This window comes from Pogona vitticeps, chromosome 6 (assembly GCF_051106095.1).
Source record: "Pogona vitticeps strain Pit_001003342236 chromosome 6, PviZW2.1, whole genome shotgun sequence".
Lineage (NCBI taxonomy): Eukaryota > Metazoa > Chordata > Lepidosauria > Squamata > Agamidae > Pogona > Pogona vitticeps.
The window spans coordinates 95,144,324-95,166,297 of NC_135788.1; the positions used below are offsets into that span (position 1 = coordinate 95,144,324).

The 21,974-nt window shown below is 42.8% G+C and overlaps 1 protein-coding gene across 18 annotated transcripts in view; it reads left to right on the forward strand.

The window, feature by feature from the left end:
* SRCIN1 (SRC kinase signaling inhibitor 1) overlaps positions 1 to 21,974 on the forward strand; it is a 310,186-nt gene that overhangs the window by 13,915 nt on the left and 274,297 nt on the right. The window lies entirely within an intron of this gene.

Genomic DNA, 21,974 nt, shown 5'->3' on the forward strand with positions numbered 1-21,974 from the left:
TGACTTTCTGAGACAAATTGCATAATGAAATTGAGACTTTCGGAGTAGTGATTTCAATTAATCTGATATTAAATCAAATCTACCCTAGGAGAGTTTATCCCTCCCAACTGTATGATAATTTGTGAGTAAAAAAATTGGTAATTTTAAGTTGTGTGCTACACATTTAACATAGCATATATTCGATTCTGATGTTAGCCATGTCTTGGAATTTCCTATATTTGTCCAGAATCTCTGTATATACTGCAATATTTGCAGAATACCCTGTAGGGTAAAATCATTCCAAAGTGGTTTCTAATGTAAAAATACAAAGCGGCTGAAATCCTGTTGCACAGTTACACAAAAGGTATAACTTTCTGAAGCAAATTGCCATGAATTAAGACATCTCCATAGGCATTATCTGTTACAGACAGACTTGCATGACAATTCAATTGTTGGTGTTAATGTGCTGTCAAGTTGCTTCTCACTTGTGTAAATTTTAATAAGGTTTTCAAGGTATGTGAGATATTCAGGAAGCATTTTATAATTGCTATACCATCCCAATGAGTTTTCATAGTCAAGCAGGGACGTGAATCCAGGTTTTCCTATGCCTAATCCCACACTATAATTCAATATGTGCTGATTTAATTTAACTTGTTGTGGTTCTGTATATCCTGCTTCCTCCTTTCTTGGTAGCAGTGTATGGTAAAAGGTGTGAAGGTGCCACTGCCTCCAGTAGAAGATGTGGGATACTTCCTTTTCTTGGCTTGACTACACAGAGGTTTGGGAGAGTTGTCCTCAGTGGCAGTCTGAAGTCCCCAGCACTTTGCCACCTAAGATAACGTTCTCAGTGTGGCTAAGGGGAGGATGGATTTTGTCTAGCTAGCACAGCAAATTGTGAGAAATGCTGGGATCTGTAGTCCAACACCATTTGGAGCAGCGGTACTTTGCACAACCTAGTAAAGGAAAAGACAATCAACCTTCAATATTATTTAATTTGTTATTACTCTTTATTTATTAGCTGCTTTGGGAGGTGGATTAGCTTATTTTAAACAAATAGGATACACATGAGTAAAATAAGAACAAATACATGATTGTTGTCACATTTGATAATGGTGCAGTCCATCAGTTTTGCTGTGTGCACATCCCAAGATGACTGATTTAATTGATCATGACTTCTAAGGTAGAAGCAATGCTGTATTTATCTGCATTTGCTGTGTAAGGATTTTTTTCATGCCTGATGTGGCCAAAGATGTTACATTCAGCTCTTTGTAGACTTCACAGTGGATGCCAGAGAAGAAAGTGGTCTTGAAAGTATGTAGGCCCCAAGGCTAGGAGTATGTGATAGATAGAAAGCATTACTGTTTTGAGTTGTTGTTTCTTCATTGTTTAAACCAATACCTTCTGCTGCTCCAGGGATATCCTGTGTTCAGTACCAGATTTAGACACCGGCCAGGTTAATTATAGCTTGAGCCTCAGTAAATAAATTAATGAAAATTTTTTCACATTTTACGTAGTTCGCGTATGTGGGATACGGCTGCAGGGCCTCTTGACAGAGCTTAGAGAATTAGCCAGTCAAAATTCAACTCTGCCTGCTTTCTTAAAGGGCTCAAGCCATTGTCTTGCAAGGACCATTACACTTCAAACACTTTGCTGGTTTTTGCCCTTCCCATTATTAGCATGTGAACACACAGAGGTCCAAAAGAATTGGGCCCCAACAGAGAACAGATTTCCCTCACCTTATCTGGGGGACGTGGTGGCGCTGTGGGCTAAACCGCAGAAGCCTGTGCTGCAGGGTCAGAAGACCAAGCAGTCGTAGGATCGAATCCACGGGACGGAGTGAGCGCCTGTCACTTGTCCCAGCTCCCACCAACCTAGCGGTTCGAAAGCATGCAAATGCAGGTAGATAAATAGGGACCACTTCGGTGGGAAGGTAACAGCATTCCGTGTCTAAGTCGCACTGGCCACATGACCACGGAAGATTGTCTTCGGACAAATGCTGGCCCTATGGCTTGGAAATGGGGATGAGCACCGCCCCCTAGAGTCGAACACGACTGGACAAAAATTGTCAAGGGGAACCTTTACCTTGTACCTTTATCTGTATCACAGTGAAATGAAATCTAACAGACCAGCCATGAACCCCATATCTGTTGGCTGGAGGGGCTAACAGAGTGGAAGCATTTTGCTACCAGTGTAGAGGAGCATTTCCAGCCTGGAGAGGAACATTGTCTACCTCTGTGACCCTGATTAACCCACAAAAAGTTCTTCAGACATATATTTCTGGCAGAGAACCCTGACGTGGGTGTTCCAGGGGGAGAGCCAATGCAGATCAGACTCATGGATCTGCTGAATCTCTCCATTTCCCCTTACTAGCCTCAGGATCAGACTGCTCATCTGTGTTGGTGTGGAACTGAAGCAGGTTTCCCCCCCCCCAAGAGAAAAATAAAAATAAGTGCAGGAGAAGGGGGAAAGCAAGACTGTTTATCACCAAATATCCTGTGTCCCCTTGTCCATTGTGAGCTGACACTTTATCCTGCCTAGAATTCCTGCATGTGCTTTCGGTTATCCTTTGTTACTTCGCCTCTTCCTTCATCTCCTTTCTTTTGGTGGAATTTAGACTTCAGAGGTGACATGTTTATGTTCCCAAGAAACTTACAGTCTAAATTCCACCAAAAAGAAAGGAGATGATGTTGCTAAATAGATGGGTGAATGGATGAATAAAAATTTGTCTGTAGTAGGCGATGGTCTCCTTCGGTCTTCCCACTTGCTGCAGAGCTGTGTGGTGCAGAATTTAGAGAACCCCAAGCTATTACTGATTCACCCAGGAAGATGATATTTTGGGTGTGAGAGTGGTCTTGCAGGATGGGGGGGGCGAAGAGGTTGGAGGTGCCTGGCATATTCTCCTCTAACATATATCAATTGTGTATACAGTATATTTAAAATCACTTAATATATGAGAATATTCACCTGATGTTCCGTAACCAAGCACCTATACTCACATTCACAGTTGAAGCCTTTCAGAAACTGCACATAGGGAAAATGGAAGAAACAATCCGTTCTTTTTTTTTCTTTGTCTGCTTCTTAGATTGCCGGGATAATGATGATGAACAATTAATAATATTTGGTATGCTTCATACATATATTATCCTGGAACACTGGGTAACTTAGACATCTAGCTGTGGAGCCAGAGATTGTAAGTTTGATTCACTGCTGTGCCTCCCTGACAGGAGCTGGACTGTATGATCCATAGGGTCCCCTTCAGCTCTGCACCTCTAGGGTTATAACAGCCTTATAAGGTAGACCAATATTAGGGTCTGCAAATTATATGCTGTATGTATTTATAGACATATATTTGGAAGCATATTGCAGTGTAATATATTTCTGTTGTTATTTAGTCGTTAAGTCGTGTCTGACTCTTCGTGACCCCATGGACCAGAGCACGCCAGGCCCTCCTGTCTTCCACTGCCTCCCGGAGTTGGGTCAAATTCATGTTGGTATCTTCAATGACACTGCACATCCATCATGTCCTCTGTCATCCCCTTCTTCTCTTGCCCTCACATTTTCCTAACATCAGGGTCTTTTTCAGGGAGTCTCCTTTGTACTCCTTTCTTAATTTTGAACCAATCAGTTGTTCCATAGCCAGTTTTAACTGTTGCTTCCTGTCCCACATATAGATTTCTCAAGAGATGGATATGGTGGTCAGGCACTCCCATTTCTTTAAGAACTTGCCATAGTTTGTTGTGGTCCACACTGTCAAAGGTTTTTGCGTAGTCAATGAAGCAGAAGTACCGTATATGTTTTTCTGGAACTCTCTAGCTTTCTCCATAATCCAGCGCATGTTAACAATTTGGTCTCTAGTTCCTATGTTGTTTAGTTGTTTAGTCGTGTCCAACTCTTCGTGACCCCATGGACCAGAGCATGCCAGGGCCTCCTGTCTTCCACTGCCTCCCGGAGCTTCATTTTGGTCGCTTCGATGACACTGTCCAACCATCTCATCCTCTGTTGTCCCCTTCTCCTCTTGCCCTCACACTTTCCTAACATCAGGGTCTTTTCCAGGGAGTCTTCTCTTCTCATGAGATGGCCAAAGTACTGGAGCCTCAGCTTCAGGATCTGTCCTTCCAGTTAGCACTCAGGCTTGATTTCCTTTAGAATGGATAGGTTTGTTCTCCTTGCAGTGCAGGGTACTCTCAAGAGTCTCCTCCAGCACCACAATTCAAAAGCATCAATTCTTCGGCGGTCAGCCTTCCTTATGGTTCAGCTCTCACTTCCGTACATCACTACAGGAAAAACCATAGCTTTGACTATTCGGACTTTTGTCGGCAAGGTGATGTCTTTGCTTTTTAAGATGCTGTTGAGGTTTGTCATTGCTTTCCTCCCAAGAAGCAGGCGTTTTTTAATTTCTTGTCATCTCCTGTTTGACCACGTCCAGCTTACCAAGGTTCATAGATCTTACATTCCAGGTTCCTGTGCAGTATTTTTCTTTGCAGCATCAGACCTTCCTTTCACTTCCGGGCGAGTCCACAGCAGAGCGTCCTTTCGGCTTTGGCCCAACCACTTCATTTGCTCTGGAGCTAGTTGTACCTTTTGTCCGCTCTTCCTCAGTAGCATGTTGGATGCCTTCCGACCTGAGGGACTCATCTTCCAGGGTCATATCTTTTAGCCTTTTATTTCTGTTCATGGAGGGCTTTTTTGGCAAAGATTCTGGAGTGGCTTGCCAGCTCCAGCTCCAGGTAAGGTAAAGGTAAAGGTTCCCCTTGACAATTTTTGTCCAGTCGTGCTCAACTCTAGGGGGCGGTGCTCATCCCTGTTTCCAAGCCATAGAGCCAGCGTTTGTCTGAAGACAATCTTCTGTGGTCACATGGCCAGTGCGACTTAGACACGGGACGCTGTTACCTTCCCACCAAGGTGGTCCCTATTTATCTACTTCCATTTGCATGCTTTCGAACCGCTAGATTGGCGGGAGCTGGGACAAGCGACGGGCGCTCACTCCGTCGCGTGGATTCAATCTTACGACTGCTGGTCTTCTGACCCTGCAGCACAGGCTTCTGCGGTTTAGCCCGTAGCACCACCACGTCCCTTTCCAGTTCCAGGTAGATCGCATTTAATCAGAACTCTCCACTATAACATCTTGGGTGGCCCTGCACGGCATAGCCCATAGCTTCTCTGAATTACTCAAGCTCCTTCACCACAACAAGGCAGCAATCCATGAAGGGGGGTGTAATATATAGTCATGTGAAAAAGAAAGTGCACCCTTTTTTAATCCTATGGTTTTACATATCAGGACATAATGAAAATCATCTAGTTCTTAGCAGGTTTGAAAGTTAGGTGAATACAACCTCAAATGAACAACAACACATGACATATTATACAGTCTGTTGCACATGACATACTATAGAGTCATAATATAGATTTATTTAACAAAAATAAAGCAAAAACGGAGAAGCCATGATTATAATGCATCTACCACTGTAAATAGTTACATTAAGCTTGCCACTAAAACATATGAAGTTGGAATTAATTCAGTAAGTACAAGAAAATAAAATTTTCTCTGTACAGTACAAAACTTCTCTCTTATGAAGAACCATTTGTGTAATATATTTTGATAAGATGCACGAAACTTTATTGAGATGCTTCATGTAGCCATTCATTTCAGTGAGGAGTAAAGCAAGTATAAGGCAGAAAATGATCCGTGCTGGTCTCTGGTCAAAATCTTTCACATTTTCTTTTCATACAGCCAGGATGTGAGGATGTACCAAGTTTAGGCTCAACAAAGTAATTTGTAGGGTTTTGCTTTTCAAAGCTTGTGTATAAGGCAGGTGTTTAGAAGGGCTGGATTTTAACAAGGGACATTATGTCTGCAAGGGACAAGGAGGGAAGAAGAGAGTTAAACTGATCTTTCCTTCATTTTGGGTAGTAAGTGAACCCAGGGCCCTTTGTATGGGCAATCAAGCCCTTTCCCACCTTAATGAGCAATTACTTCAAATGGAGGCAGCTTAAGGAGAAATCTTTGCATGTGCAAATTCAGTTTCTTTTGAAGTCTGAAGCTTATTCCAGCTTCAGCATGCCTCAGCCCCAGGCAAAACAACTTCCTTTTGCTAATTTGAGGCACTCCTGGAATAGTCTTTTGTTTGTGCTTTTTCTTGTAAATTGGCATCACCATTCATGCTAATGAACGTAATAAAATACTGTCTGCAGCCCTTTTAAAGGCCATGGTACAAATGTCTCTTTAAAATAGGCTGCCTTTGTATATATAAATGCAGGATCACCTTGGAGTGTTGGAGGAGACAATCCCTTGTAGAAACCAGGGGCACATTCAGTTGCCTGTCCCAATCGGGTGGCCCTTTCCTTAGGGAGAATGAGGTGGTGGCATAAAGCAGCAGATGCTGGAAGATGGCAGCTAGAGTGTTAGGGTAGAGAGTCCTGCATGTTCTAAACTAGTCTGCTGGCTTATGTCCTCTGGGCAGTGATCCCCAACCTTGGGCCTCCAGATGTTCTTGAACTACAACTCCCAGAAGCCTTCACCACCACTTCTGCTGGCCAGGATTTCTGGGAGTTGAAGTCCAAGAACATCTGGAGGCCCAAGGTTGGAGACCACTGCTCTGGAGGATACTTCATCATCTGTCTCCAGGAAAGATTCAGCTGCTACACTGTATGGCCTCTGTACATGGATTGGTAGGGATAGTCTGCTATTCTTTGTGACTGGCAGAAAAATGTCTTGGGATAGTTCCAAGGCATGGAGCAGGATTCTTTTTTTCAGTATCAGTGCTGGTGTGTAGGTGTGCATCAGCAGGATTGGATCCAGAGAGAGAGCTTTCCTTCCAGATTCATAGCATGAGTTATACGGAAGCAAATTCCACTATTAGGTTGATGAATACTGAGATCCATGTGAAGAGGGTCCGGACCATGGATAGAGACAGGCACAAAGGCTGGTAGCTGGGATGTTGCTGATAGACATAATTTCCTAGAAGAAATGGGAGGGGTGTACAAGCAAGGCTAGAGTCTTACTGTTATGAAGAACTGACCTGGATGTAAGATCGTACAGTTTCTGGTCAAATATCAAATACTGCCAAGGATTTTTAAAACACAGAATATAAGAAAGATATATCAGCAGGACTGATATTCTGCCGACTCCAAAGTAAATTATTTAACTCTTGCTGAGAAGCAATTATGTTAATTTCAATCTGTCAGCCAGAATTCGTTGTGGTCATGTTACCCACTCAAAGCAGAAAAACAACCCCAAACAGCAGTGAGCAACAAGTAAGAAAAACAAAGGTCCTGTATATTCAACTCAGCTAACACAGCTTCTCTAATGAAAGCTAAAATACTGTACAGGAAGAAGCAATAGCTCCTTTACAATATTTCATTCATAAACAGAAAAAAATGTTCTTTCTCCCGAGCTTACCAGGAGCACATCTCACAATGAATTACAGTAAAACTGAGGGAAGAAAAGAATTACTTGATAGTCTGGCTCTGGAGGTGAGCTGAGAGTTGCCATGGAGAAAGACTAAGAGATATCAGCTCAAAACAAGTACAACTATTATGATTATTTTCAAAACAATGATTTTCATTTAATCTTGCTCCTTTATCAAGGAGTGCCAAATGTTGTGCCCCTCCTAATGTATTTTATTATCAGGGAGGATAGGGTTAGCATATGCAACTGATCCAAAGTTACATACAGTACAGTCTTAAATGTATTTACTTAAGAATATGTCCCATTGAGTTCGTGAAGCAGACTCCCACGTAAGTGAGCATAGGATTGCAACCCAAGTGAGCATAGGATTGCAAACCTGAATTTAAGATCACTTTTGGGACCGCATTGTGGAATGGTCTGGTACACATGACCTATGGAGAATTGTGTTCCAGTCCAGCCCTGATCTGTGCCCACGCTGAGCCTTTTTGCTCCAGCTGTATAGCTGCTACTTTAGATGGGCAGGCTGGAGTAATTCCTGGACAGATGGAATGGTTGCTTTAAGGGAAATTGCTAGTTGGAAAGTGACTTTTTCCATGGTGATGTGCATCTTTCCCACCAGCTGATCACAACCTCTGTCTCAGGTCCAGAGTATGTTTCCTGACTACATATCCCACCATTGGTTCTGGTGGGTATAACATTTAGAAGGCCACATTCCTTATCCCTAATTATGTTCTCTACTAAGGAATGGTCTTTGCTATTAAAGGCTGTTTGTGCTCCTTCTTGAAGATGAAATGATGCTAGGAAGCTAATGGGGAAAGCTTTGCTATGCTGTTGGATTTACCTCTAAATCAGGGGTCTCAAACATGCGGACGGGGGCCATTTGCGGCCCGCCGGACAATAGCTTGTGGCCCCGCCTTGCCTCCCCCCCGAAGCGCCCACACGTCATCTGCTGTCAAGAGTCAAAAAAGCCTCCCCTCGCTTGCCGGCTCTCTCCCAAGACAGTGCCTCTTGCACCCTCCATCCAGAACTGCAGCCTACCAGGCAGCATACAGGCGGGCGGGCTGGACAGCGCATTCACCCCCCATTGGGTGAATTAAGCATATCAGACTAGATGGTCGCCGGAAGCCCCAAAATGGCCACGCGCAGCGTTTTCGCGCCCTCGTTAAGTGAGGGGAGGGCGTGAAAATGGCTGCCGGCCATAGAGGAACATTGCTGTATGGTGAGTAAATCAGCCGATTGGAACGCATTAAACTAAGTTTAATGCATTCCAATGGCTTTTTTCTTTCCGTACAGCAATGTTTCACACAGCGAGGGTTAATCCGGAACGGATTAACCCTCGCTGTGCGAGGCACCACTGTATTTAGATTAATCTTTCTGTTTCCACAGCATTCAGTCTAGTAGATAATCATAAATATTTGCAATTCTCAATCTGGGTTTGTGTCTCCAAAGATACATACCTGTTACCAATAGCATATAAAAATTAGAAATAACAGACCAGATCAAACAGGCAGTGAGCGAGGCGTGCTGCTGGCCCTTTTCCCCAAGTGCCCGAGCCGCTGCCGTGCAATGCCTGAGAGTGGCGTCCACTCCTGGCCCGTCCTCGAAGAGCACCTCCAAGCCACCAACAGCAGCTGCCGCCACCACCACCTCTTCCAGGGAAGTGGTTCTATGGCTCTCTTTCTCTCTCGGCACCCCCAGCACCAGCCCGGCGAGCACCCAGCAGTGCTTCCTCCTCCTCCTCCTCCTCCTCCTCCTCTTCGTCCTGCTTCAGCCTCCTCGGCTCTGGAGGTTGCCTGGGCTCACCTCACAAAGTTTGCTCCTCTGTCGTGGTGGTGGTAGCTGCTGCTGCTGAGTGAGCCTTTTTTTGAGGGGGGCTCTCAGAGAAAGGTTGCCAGACCTCCCTCCCTTCTCTGCTTCTTCGTCCTGCTGCTGCTGGTGATGGTGGTAATGAAGAATGAGCAGGAGGTAGTCGTGGCTGGTGACAAGGGCTCGCACGCCCCTCCTCCTCCTCCTCCTCGGAGCCCCAGCCGGGCTAAGGAAACTCCTGGGGAGCTTCCTCGGGCTCTTGCTCCGCTTGGTGGGAAATCTGATGCTGCCCATCCTCAGCCAGACTCTGCCTCCAGCAGAGGAAATTGAGTTTGAGACCCCTGCTCTAAATACTGCAAGTCTAGGGCACAAACACTGCTTTCCATGGGTCTTTGGGTGGGGGGAGGCATTATTCTTCCTCCTGGAATCTGATACTTGGTATTTATTGAAATATACACAGATAAAAACTACAGCTGGGACAGCAATCCATACCTTATATCACCTCCCCAGAATTATTTCTGTGGATATTCTTGCTGCCTTCATTCCTGCCTTTGCTAAGGAATGGCACTATAATTTAGTATGAGAAAAGGTGATCTGTTACCTATACTGTATACCCAGTGTGATATAGTGGACAGAGTGAGGGAGTCAGGAGATTTGTAACGCAGTTCCGACTTGACAGCCTACAACAGACACAAGCTCTTAATCTACACAGTGACATTCATGAAGTATTTAACTTGATGAGATAAATAATCTATTAACAGTATTTGATTGTTGTGCCAATTCTGTCTGGAAGTACTCCTTTATAGAACTTGATGGTATTCCAACAGAAAATGCTTGTATGTTTGCTAGTGGTTAAGAGAAGCCAATGGCCTGGGCTGCCTTGAGGCAGTGAAGATGAAACCATGTTTGAATCCGGGAATGAAAATATTCCTTCTTTCCCTTCCATTCTGTAGCTTTGGAAGGTTTATACTTCAAGGGGTATTAGAACATTATTCCTAGTTTGAAATTTTTTTTTAATAGTTTGCAGGAAATCTGGGGATGATTTAAATTTCAAGAGTGTCTTCTGATGAAAACTTGAAAGTAACCTTTTCTGAACTGCAGCTCCCTGAATTCCCTAGCTAGGATATTTTTGGAGGTGCACATCAAAAATGGATTTTTTTTCCAGCTCTGCAAAAGTGTTACACAACAGTGCACTTTAGATAGCCCACTACTACCCCCTGGGTTTATGATGTGCTTGTGAAGGGCACAGTTCAGATCCAGTACAATCATTATATGTTTTGCACTCCTTTGTTCCAAACTGTCTCATCCATAAGCAGCTTTTCCTGCAATAACAGGGCTGTTGGGGTCAGCTCCCTGTCTGGATCAGTTCAGATGGTTCCCCCCACCCCGCCCCGTCTAGCTTCTCAAGAAATCCAAAGCATTTTCATTGCTGCTTTAGCATTCTAATATTTTAATAGTTAGAGTATTAGAATAGTATTGCAATGTTTTAATGTTTTAATATTTTATATTAAATATAAATATTTTATTTTTATTTTATTTATTTGACTTTTACTCTAAAATTTGTGATTTGATTGACTGGATTTTTTAAAAAAGGAATAAATACCTCTCTTTAGCATTGTGTTCTTATATAACCTTTGAAAGCCTGTTTCTTAAGCCTTGCTATAGTGGGGTTGGGGGCACATATTGACCCTTATTCTAATGCTAGGCTCCACTAAAGTAAATACAGTAAGATTTACATAAAGATGGATTTACTATTTTGCAATTGATTGAATAGGCCTACCCTACTTGCAATTGTTATTTATCATGTTTATACCCCACATTTCCACTGAAATATAGTGCTCAAGATGGCTTTTCAAACTTTTAAAAAGAAGTAAAAACAGATAAAACCAACGTTTAGCTAAAAACTTAATACAAAAATATAAACCCACCATAAAAATCAGGCACAGAAGCAACACAGCAGGGCAAGTTAAAAATCTAAAAATATGTTTTTATTCCCTTAAAAGCAGTCAAGAGTGGAAACAGATCACAATTCAGAAGAAAGTACATTCCAAGCCCAATTGGAGAAGGCCCTTTCCTGTGTTGTTCACAGACTTTTGAAACTGTTGGTGTTTTTAAGAAGGCCTCTCCTGAAGTTCTTGAAGTCCATACAGACTAATAAGGAGATAGGCAGGCCCACAGATAGCCAGGCCCCAAAGTGTTTAGGACTTAAAAGGTGAAAACCAACACCCTGATGTGGGCCCAGTAAGCAATTGGCAAGCCAGTGCAAGTCTTTCAGTACTATGGTAGTATGATTATGATACCATACATCAGTGAGCAGCTTTTCTGCTGCATGTTCCACCCATGGAAGATCCTGGACCCTCTTCAAGGGAAGCCCCATGCAGAGCACATTGCAGTAGTCAAGACAGGGTATAACCAAGGCATGGATTGACTCAGGAATAATTGTAGCTGACAATACTAATCAGACTTTGATAAAAACAATCCTTGTCACCACTGCCACCTGTGAGTCCAGCAACAGTACAGTCGAGAAGCACTTCTATACTACGAATCTGACCTGTCAGCGGAGTGCAACCTCTTCTAGAACAGGTGGAAACCCAATTACCCACTCTAACTTTTTGCTGACCAGCAGTGCTTCTGTCTTGTTAGGATTCGGTTTCAAGCTTCTTCACCCTCATTCAGCTTGTTATTGAGCTCAGGCAATGTTCAAGAGTCCTGACTGCTTCCTTGGTGTTGGAACTAGCAATAGGATTACTGATCTTTTTATAGTTAAAGTCACACTGCAAGGATTCAGAAAATTTCACAGAAATTGGCAGAATTCTAACAAAAAATGATGATAGTTGATTTTCAAGCTTCAGAAACCAATAGATGTCTCTGCTTTATCCAGTTCAAAGAAGGCTGTTTCTGCTGTCATCCACACCACACCCCCGATTTAGACCATTGGCCCACATAATCCATTACTATTGTCATTTTGACAGCAGACGTCCAAGGTTCCATGAAGTTATCTTTCCCAGCCTTACCTGAAGATGCCAAGGGATGAACATGGGACTTCTGCATGCAAAGCAAGTGCTCTACCATTTGTTGAACTACTGCTGTTCTTAAGATTTTCCTTGTTTTAGTGATTTGAAGACATGGCTACATACATTGTATCTGTAAAATATTTTTGAGCTTGCCTGGAACTAGAAGAAAATTCTGAGAGATGCTAGTCTGTGATAAGATATGGAACCAAACTGCATCATGATTGGATCTCAGTGCTTTTATTTTCATAAAAAGGGAGAGTTTTAAATTTGGTCAGAGACCCGACACTGAACGAGGGGGAGCTTAACACTTCCCCCCCATGTTATTTTCCAGAGCTTGAAAGTGTTATTTTTTTGGCGGGGGGAGCACAGCTCCGGTTGCCGTGCTGATTGGAGGATTCTGGAATAATGCACAAAGCATTTCCTCCCCAAAATGGGGGCTATTTCATAGAAACTGTTGGAGTTTTATTTAGAACCTTGCATGCTGTCTATAGCTTGAATGAGTGGGAGAAATTTTTCTTGTCTGGGGTCCTTGTCTCTCTATCCAGCTCTAACTGATCATTTTTTCCAGCCTTTGAATTCAAAGAAAGCCCGACCTCTCTGCTGAAAGCTTTTTCCCCTCTCTGTCCTTGTTTGGTGGCAGTTGTTTGTTTGCTGTTGATCAGTTTAGCTAATTGCTAACTATGTGTGCAGTAAGAAAGCAGCATGCAGAAGTTTGTAAGTCCAAATAAGTAAATAAATGCTTTTATTGTTTCTCCTACAAATGTCCCAGAGTGAGTTATTGAGACTTCAAGTACCAGCCTGGGAGTGAGGAGTGGGGAGGTGACAGGCTAAGATGGAGATGCTTATGCTCACCTCATACCGGTTAAAAGGGTGGACTCTGGGGAACTTGTAGCTGTTCTCTTCTGTGAGACTCTGTACTTCTACTGTGTAGCAAAAAGGAATTGTACCAGAAATTCAAAACTCTGCAACAGAAACAGTCTAGGGACTATACTACCCATAGGGACTATCCTATATACTGTATGTGGAGTGTCCAGTTCATAGAATTTAAAATTTAAATGTTGGCAGGGCCAGTTACAGATTGATGTTGTAACTTGTAATCTGACTTTTTGGGTCTCTAACTAAAATAAAAAGAGAGAGGAGGAAAAATCAACATAATCCTGACAAAATTAGTTAGTTAGTTAGTTAGTTAGTTAGTTAGTTAGTTAGTTAGTTAGTTAGTTAGTTAGTTAGTTAGTTAGTTAGTTAATTAGTTAATTAGTTAGTTTCTTTCTTTCTTTCTTTCTTTCTTTCTTTCTTTCTTTCTTTCTTTCTTTCTTTCTTTCTTTCTTTCTTTCTTTCTTTCTTTTAGAAAACCATGATAGTTAAGGCATTTTACACTGGTTTAGATGTATATTCCATGTATACCCGAAACACAGAATGGTGGCATTGAAAATTAAGACTTCAGCTGAATTGGAAAAGAATATGCAGAATTTACCAATTATAGGACCTTGAATGTATGAGGTCAAAGCTGGGTGAGAATCCCATGGCAAGGGTAAGTCTATACAACTGGATGCAGGTTAGATTTATCTTAGTACAGTATGTAAAAGGCAGGGAGCACAGAGTTGAATGCAGTGACAAAGGGCAAGAGTACAAAGCTGCCTGTGAGTGTCAACTCAGAGTTCTCATAACATGGTGTGATTGCCAGGGACCAATCAACAGAATCAGCAGCTTGTCCTTGAGTATATTGATGTGTAATGAATTTGTAATAAAATAGAAAGGAATAGGGATGCTGGTTTTTCAGTGTAGGTAGTGTTCCTTTCCTGTGTCAAAGGGTTGTATCCTTGTGCTTGCTTCTTTTACAGCTCTGTTTGGGAATCTGGTACCCCTTGCACCTCTCTCACTTTGCCCCTGAGATCTAGCCGCTCCTGCAAGCATAACACTGTGCCAACCTTGGAGTGAGGAGTGGGGAGGTGGCAGGTTATGATGGAGAGGCTTGTGCCCACCTCATATGGGTTGGACAGCCTTTATGGAAGACAGGAGAAGCAACATGCATCGTGTATACCTTGCAAAAGTAGTGGATAAAATATCAGACTGGGACTTGGGAGACCTGCTCAGCTGTGTAAACCCATTGGAAGGTGGCACTGATAAAAAACATCCTCACATACCTTTGATACCCTACCATTTCAAGTTGGAATAGAGTTGATGGCACAAAGCACACGTAACATCTTGTGGCAGTACTGGACTTGTGTATCCTTCTGTGTTCTCATACACTGGCAATGCAGAGTGGCCATGCTGCTAGGGAATTCTGTGGAGCTGGAGTTCAGTGGTGTTGTGGTCCAGAAAAGTAATCTTTCCAAACTATTGCTTTTGTACACAAATATCCAGACAGACACAGAACAGCCTACTCAATACAGACTATAAACACATGAAACAAGATGCTCAACAGAACAAAAAGCTATAGATGATTTTTGCAGATGAACCAAGCTGTACATTGCAGCGATAGATTAAGCACTCAAGGTCATAAGTCAGCCTGTTCAGGGACAATTGTCTTTTCTGGCTGTGGGTGTGAGAATCACATAGACCTTCACCTTGAGCGAACACTCTCTGAATCCCAAGGCAATTTTATTTGCCTCAGCGCCCTGCTGCTCTGCATCCTGCTCATTTGCAGTATTCTTCGATGTCTCACAGGCATAAGGAATACAAAAGGTTCTATCATTTGTTCAGATGCATTGTTCAACTTGTAAAGACTAGAAACCAATGGAATGCTTTCCACCATTCCCTGCTCTTCCATTTCCCAAGTCCAGCAAAAGAAAAAAAAATCTGTGTGATAGCGTGATTTGCAGCATTTAACTTCCAACCTCCTCCTCCTCCTCCTCCTCCTCCTCCTCTTCTTCTTCTTCTTCTTCTTCTTCTTCTTCTTCTTCTTCTTCTTCTTCTTCTTCTTCTTCTTCTTCTTCTTCTTCTTCTTCTTCTTCTTCTTCTTCTTCTTCTTCTTCTTCTTCTTCTTCTTCTTCATGATGTGAGTGCAGCATTTTCCTCATGAATACCTCCTGATTAAAAGCACCAGTATTTCATTTCTGGTGTTCTGGACAATATTCCCCAGCATTCCATTTAAAACCTTCTCCCTTCGAATTCCCTCTTCATCACCAGTCCATCACAATTTTTCTAAATCCTTTCATTTTTGCTTTAATTTTCCTTCCCCACCCCTACAGCTGGTTGCATGTGTACTGTAGTTCTCCCTCTAATTCTGTGCTGTAGCCCCGTATCATAGCATCATTGAAAAAGGATCATTTCCCCATGGCATTACCCCACACTGCTTATACCAATACCCTGCAGTTCGGTCTCTACACCATTCTCTGGATTGTTTATTTGTTCCTAAGCCACCTTTCTTTCCTTTTATATTCAAGTTTTTAAAACATCATGTGGCTTAAATGAAAGTTAGACCTTCAGCTCTCGCTGCATTGTTCACTGCCTCCAGTGCCTCCTTCATGCCACAAAGTTAAGGCAGAGTGATAGATCCAAGGTCACACAGGCCCCTGTTGTCTCCCCGCGCGTGATGGGCATGAACACTGCAACATTTTTCTAGTCCTTACCATCTCCTCTGTCTCCCTGCTCTTGCCACTCTCAGTGCTGGAATTATCTTCAGTCATGTCAAGAAAGGAGGGCATTCATGTCTGTCAGTTGGCATTCGTTTTTGTGGCTGCCATTACCGTTGGCAAGGGCAGAATCAGAGATGAATAAAAAACGATCCCTTTTCAGTGTTATTTTGGGCGAATACTGTCAGGATGCACGTGTTTGTTTGGTTGATTAGCTTTATGTTAATGAACTAGGCTCTTTTTCTCTCAGCTTCTTTCAGTTAAAGGGCTGGGAAGGGAGGAGGCGAACGTTTTTATAGATCATTGTGCATGGAAAAATACTGTGTGGTTTGCCTTCTATTATTGGAATCAAATGATCTCCCTCTGGAGTGGAGAAGGGGTATGGAACTGAAGGTTGCGAAGCCGGAGGATCAGAGTCCCAGCAGCCGTGCATTCACTGGCTATGGAAGAAGAAATGCAGAGCAAGCAAAGCAGCAAATTCTGTTGCCGAAACTGGCATCAGAATGCTGTGTGCATGCTTTTGAGTTACACAGAATTCTCCAGGCACAAGAATTCAAAGCAGAATCCAGACAATATTTTTTAAAGATCCTCTTCCTTTCTGTGATAGTGTTGACTGAAATTGTACAGATATATTTTCTCTTCCCTAAGACAGAGGCCACTGCGAGGTGGCTAAAATTGAGATTGTGAGTCCTGTTATACATGCCACAGAGGCAAACAGAAATTCTTGACTGTTGCAGATGATTATTTCCATGTTCCTCAGTAGGGGCATTGAAAGTCCTCCACACATAGACGTTGCTCATGTCTGTATGATCCTCAGTGAGGCCATTCAAACTTCCTGTACATCAAAATGAAAACTAGGCTGCACCCCTTCTTTGACATAAGTTTTCTGTGGACAGAAATTTTTACCTCATGTGAGAGCTTTCAAAAATAATTCAGGAAAAACTGTACCACTTGATCCTGATAAACATGGACAATCATCATCATCATTATCTTAGAACTGCAGAGCTGGAAGGGACTCATTGAATCATTGAGATCCGCCCCAATCAAGGAGGCAAAGTGAGGAATCAAAACTCCCAAACTCCGACTCCACAGCCAGGGACCTAAACAATTGAGCTATCCAGCAGCTGACTCTGCATGATGATTACAGATCGTAATATTGTGGTTCCAGATTAGTGAGCATCATCATAGCCTTTCATCAGTCAACAAATTAAAAAAGATTATATACAGTGTAAACAAAAACAAGTCAGATTAGTACTAATGTAACGCAGTTGAACTCCCATATCCATGGGGGACCAGTTTCAAGCCCTCCCTCCCATGGATGTTGTAAAATGCAGATAATAGTGAACAGTACATATTTTAAAAATTAATGCTGTAGGATACATAGCATGGTCTCTGGCACCCTCTAGAGGCCAGTTCTGATAACTTCATCTTTAGAAACATACAGTACACCTCTAGAATTTTTTGTTTGATATTTTTAACATTTTTAGACTGTGGATAAGTGAATCACCAGATACTAATCCCATGGATATAGAGGTCCTACAGTACTGCAGAATATCGCAGTAGCACTAGCTCTCTTCATTATCTAATTCCTATTTTAATATATACTTTTAACAAATCCTTTTTTTGTTGGTTCTTGATAGCAATGGTGCCTCACCTCTGGGTGTGGCTTATTCTGGGTTATGTGATGCAGAATTAGTGTACCGTTAGGTGGAGAGAACCAGTCCTGAACAAGCACAGCAACTGGTACAGCAAGCACCAACACATCAGAAGGAATGGGTTGAATTCACTGTGGCTATAAAGTAGTCATTATTGCCTCTTTACCCAGCCAGGCCACTCCTATAGCCTTGTGACCTGAAAGAAGAGGCACATTGTGTCCAATGGCAGAGATTGCAACACATTTCTTGGATATCTTTTTGGTCTAGCATCTAGCCCAAGAGACTCTGAACATGCAGGACACTACAGTTACAGAAGCAGAAACAAGGGAAGCTGGGTTATTTATTTGCAATTTATTTATGAATTTTGTTTATTAATAGATTTTTTTAAAAAAACATTGCATTTTAAACCATTGATACCCTGCTTTTAGCAAAACAAACTGACATGCAAACATCCCAGAAAGGCAGCTTACAAAGATGAGTAGCATCAGAGCACCTGTATTCAGCCTTGCACTCTGAACTCTAAGTCATTACCTGCAATAAATCAGAGATGGAAGAGGAAAAAGTTCAAGTTACACTGACAATGACCAGTTCATGTAGCCTGCTGAATGGCTCTCCCTAGGTGAAGCTTGGCGCTTGATGATTGATCTTGAACGAGATATGCAAGGTCAGCTCAACAGATTCTTCTGTCCGAGGCAAAGGGCAACATGGCTCCCATATGCAGAATCCAAGCGCATTGGTGGTTGAATCTTACATCAGCATGGTGACACAACAGCATCCTTCACTGCACCTGACGGGAGACGTTGAAGGCTAGCATGGGGTGCTTAGAGGACCCAGCTTTGTCCCTGAATACCGCAAAATCATCCCACATTCCACAGCATCTGCAACCTGCTCAGTGCCTTCACTCTGCTCAGTGGTAGGATCTAACATGGAGATCCATAAACCATACATGCCCCTGATATTCTAGGAACTGGCATCTTTTCATGCAAGGAGTTTGGAAAAGTTAGATGCTTGGACTACAATTCCTGTCATCCCCAGCAAGCATGGCTATTGGTTCTTCTGGCTGGGGATTCTTAGGAATGTAGTTCAAAAATACAATGCTGGCAGAGGTTTCGTTTTTATGCCCGGCCCGCTGGGCCTTCCTCCAACTTGAAGGTCCATAGTTTGCAATTTTTCTAGTAAAGGAAGGCTCTAATTCTTGGAGTATGTGAGCTTCCTCCTATGTGCCGTTGTGTGTTTGCACTGGTGGTGGTGGTCTGAGTGCCAGTTCTAGACTGGTGGCATGATAAAGCAGAAGGCATCTTTCCTGCGCCCAGACAGTGGGTGAATTCCTCCACTTCCCTTTCAATGAAGATTGCACTCCAGCTTGCTTGCAAAGGCTGAGGCACTCTGCTACCATCTAGTGGTGCCTGCTAGGATAAATTAGTGTACTATATTATATCCCAAAGAGAACAGCAGATGGCTGTAGCTGCTCTGCATGCCCAGATCCAAACTTCATTTCCTTTCAGTTACACAATTTGCCCAGCAGAATGCCTGGTAAATCTAAACTTGGAAATATGCTTCTTTTTTAGAAGACCAATCTGCAAACATGACAGTAATGCTCCTCCAGCTGCCCCTGAGATGTTGTATTGCATCCTGCAGTGCAACCTCAGGCTTGCTTGTGCTGTTTGCTTTAGAAGAATAGATGTGCAAAGCTCAGAGATTGAGAACTTTTCTTTCAATTTGTTGTTGTTGTTTAATCGTTTATTCATGTCCGACTCTTCGTGACCCCATGGATCAGAGCATGCCAGGCCCTCCTGTCTTCCACTGCCTCCCGGAGTTTGGTCAAATTCATGTTGGCAACTTCGATTACACTGTCCAACCATCTCGTCCTCTGTCATCCTCTTCTCCTCTTGCCTTCACACTTTCCCAACATCAGGGTCTTTTCCAGGGAGTCTTCTCATGAGATGGCCAAAGTATTGGAGCCTCAGCTTCAGGATCTGTCCTTCCAGTGAGCACTCAGGGTTGATTTCCTTCAAAATGGATGGGTTTGTTCTCCTTGCAGTCCAGGGGACTCTCAAGAGCCTCTTCCAGCACCACAATTCAAAGGCACCAATAATTGGCTGTGCTAGCTATGGAATTCCCATCTCCATCAAGACTTTCAGATAACTTGTGGGCACTTGTATGACAATTTTGGCCGTGTTAGAGCAAAACCTGAATCCTGACGTGGCACAACTTGAGGGCTGTTGCTGGAGGTTTTCTTGTCTTGATTCTCCCCTCTCAACTACCTGTAAAATGGGAAAGCAGAAGGGCAGCAACTCCTGATGCTGCTTCTCTACTACCGCTTGTTACGATAGCTCCATCCCTCCTCCCACCTGTTACAGGCATGCCAGTGTACCTCCAGGAAATATTGAAGGGTATTAAGGCAGTATGTGGCTGTGATCCTGTTGCTTAGCATAGTAACTTGCCAAGTTACATTTAGAAAAATTCTTGGGGCTTAGGCTGCCTTTCAGTAATGGGTGTGGCCAATCCTGGCATATTTCAGTCTAAATGGGGCAATGTGTAGCCTGTATAATTAAATTGTAAACCGCCCGGAGAGTGCTTGTAGCGCTATGGGGCGGTATATAAGTCCAATAAATAAATAAATAAATAAATAAAGGTCTCATTGCCAGTAACTGAAGAGGTACAGTATTTGAATCTTTTGTAATAGGAAAAACCCTACACAAAATCAAAGAAGCAATTTGTGATTCTAGGGCCTAAGGTTAGCCAGCCTTGTACTAAGCCATGGCTAATGTTATCCATGGTTTCTTCTTTTTGCTGCAAATAACCCAAACAATGTTTTTTCACATAACATTTTATTGAAAGTCAATTGGCAATAGATAAGTTTGCCTTATTTACTTGGACTGTTTACAAAAATGCCAGGCAGCACAGCTTTGTGTACAGTGGGCCTTCTCAGGTTTACAAGAATTTCCTCCCGTAGAGATTCATCAGAACCCAATGCAAATCGGAGAGGGTTTTGTTTGTCTCTTTTAGTTAAGCAACATTTAGAAATCCTGATCCTGACCTTCTGTGGGCTTACTTTGGAATTAAGTTCACTGTGTTTAAGGCAGATCCTTATCTGTTTTGGTTTGGTTTAGTAATTATTGCATTTTGTGATTTTTGTGCTCTGATTTTTCCAAGGTGCTGTGATTTTGTTTTAAAGGAGGCAGAAAGAACATCTAGTTAAATAAACAAGTTGGGGAGCCTTGTGAATACGGACTGCCCAGAGCCTGGCACGCATATGACATAATAGTAATCCATCTGTGCATAGTGTTGGGTTAGTTTTTTTTCCCTCTTGGCCACAGTCTTGCCTCTTGCCTTTCTTGCATTCGGTCTCTTTCTTGCTTGTGGCGCCTTCGGGAATCTGTATGCACCACCATCCTCTGCCCGCACTCATCTGTTTGAGGCCTGTCATTGCAGCTAGGCCATTTGGTTAAGAATCTTTTGCTTTCAGACTTCCTGGGGTTACTCCTCTAACAGTCCTTTTTTTGCTCTTTCCCTCTGAAAAAGGGGTGGTGGAGAGGGCGAAAGACAGAGACAGGTTCATGCCAGCTTATTTGTGTGAGTGTGCAAAGGCCGATGGCAGCACTGAGCTGTATCAAAGAGCCTTCACACAGTTATAAATTGAAAAGAGTGCTTCGGAGCATAACAAGCTGCTCTGGCACTGCCTCAGGATTTGATGGGGAATCTGTCTCATTCTGGAAAAATTAATGATTCCGACATAATTTGAAGAGCATTATATGGCTCATTAAAAAGACATTGCACAGACAAGGCAGAGTGGTGTCTGCCGGCTTGAAGGCATCGTTGATGGCCTTTTCCTGAGGTCTCCATTGAGCACTATGGCAGAGGGGTTTTAAGTAGTTCCCTCACCGTTTGTATTTTTCCTTCACTTTGGCCTCTGTAGGACTAACCTAACCCTATCCACCCACTCCTATTAGCATAGCCATGTTGTATCCAGTGACAACATTGGCTGGGTGACTCTAGGGAGGTGGAAATTGTAACTTTTGCAAGGCCTGTATCCACCAGAAGCAAACAGTAAAGCTTTTGCTAGATTACAATTCAGATTTGTGTATAAAAGGGGACTGCATAGTTGAATGCTGCTTACATTAAAGGTTGAGCTAGTTATGTGCTGTCAAGTCAGAACTGATGTATAGTGATCCTCATAGGATTTTCAAAGCAAGTGACATATTGGGGGTTTTACCAGTTCCATTCCTCCAACAAGTTTTCATTGCCAAGTGGGGATTTGAATCACAGAATCCAGGATCACAGTCCATTACTCTATCCCCTACATCACACTGAATACCTACCTTGTATTAGTGGTAGGAATAACCTTATTGCTAAAAAAAACCAACCCCACAACATCCTGATTAAATCCTTAGATGAGTAGAGTGAGCCTTCTCCATAGAAAAACTGTTAATCAAGGAACGTAATCAGAAATCTCAAATACAGATGCTTTGGGTCTTTGCACAAAGTGGGTCCCATCGCTGAAAAAACACCTCTCCCTGTTTTCAGGATTCTTTTG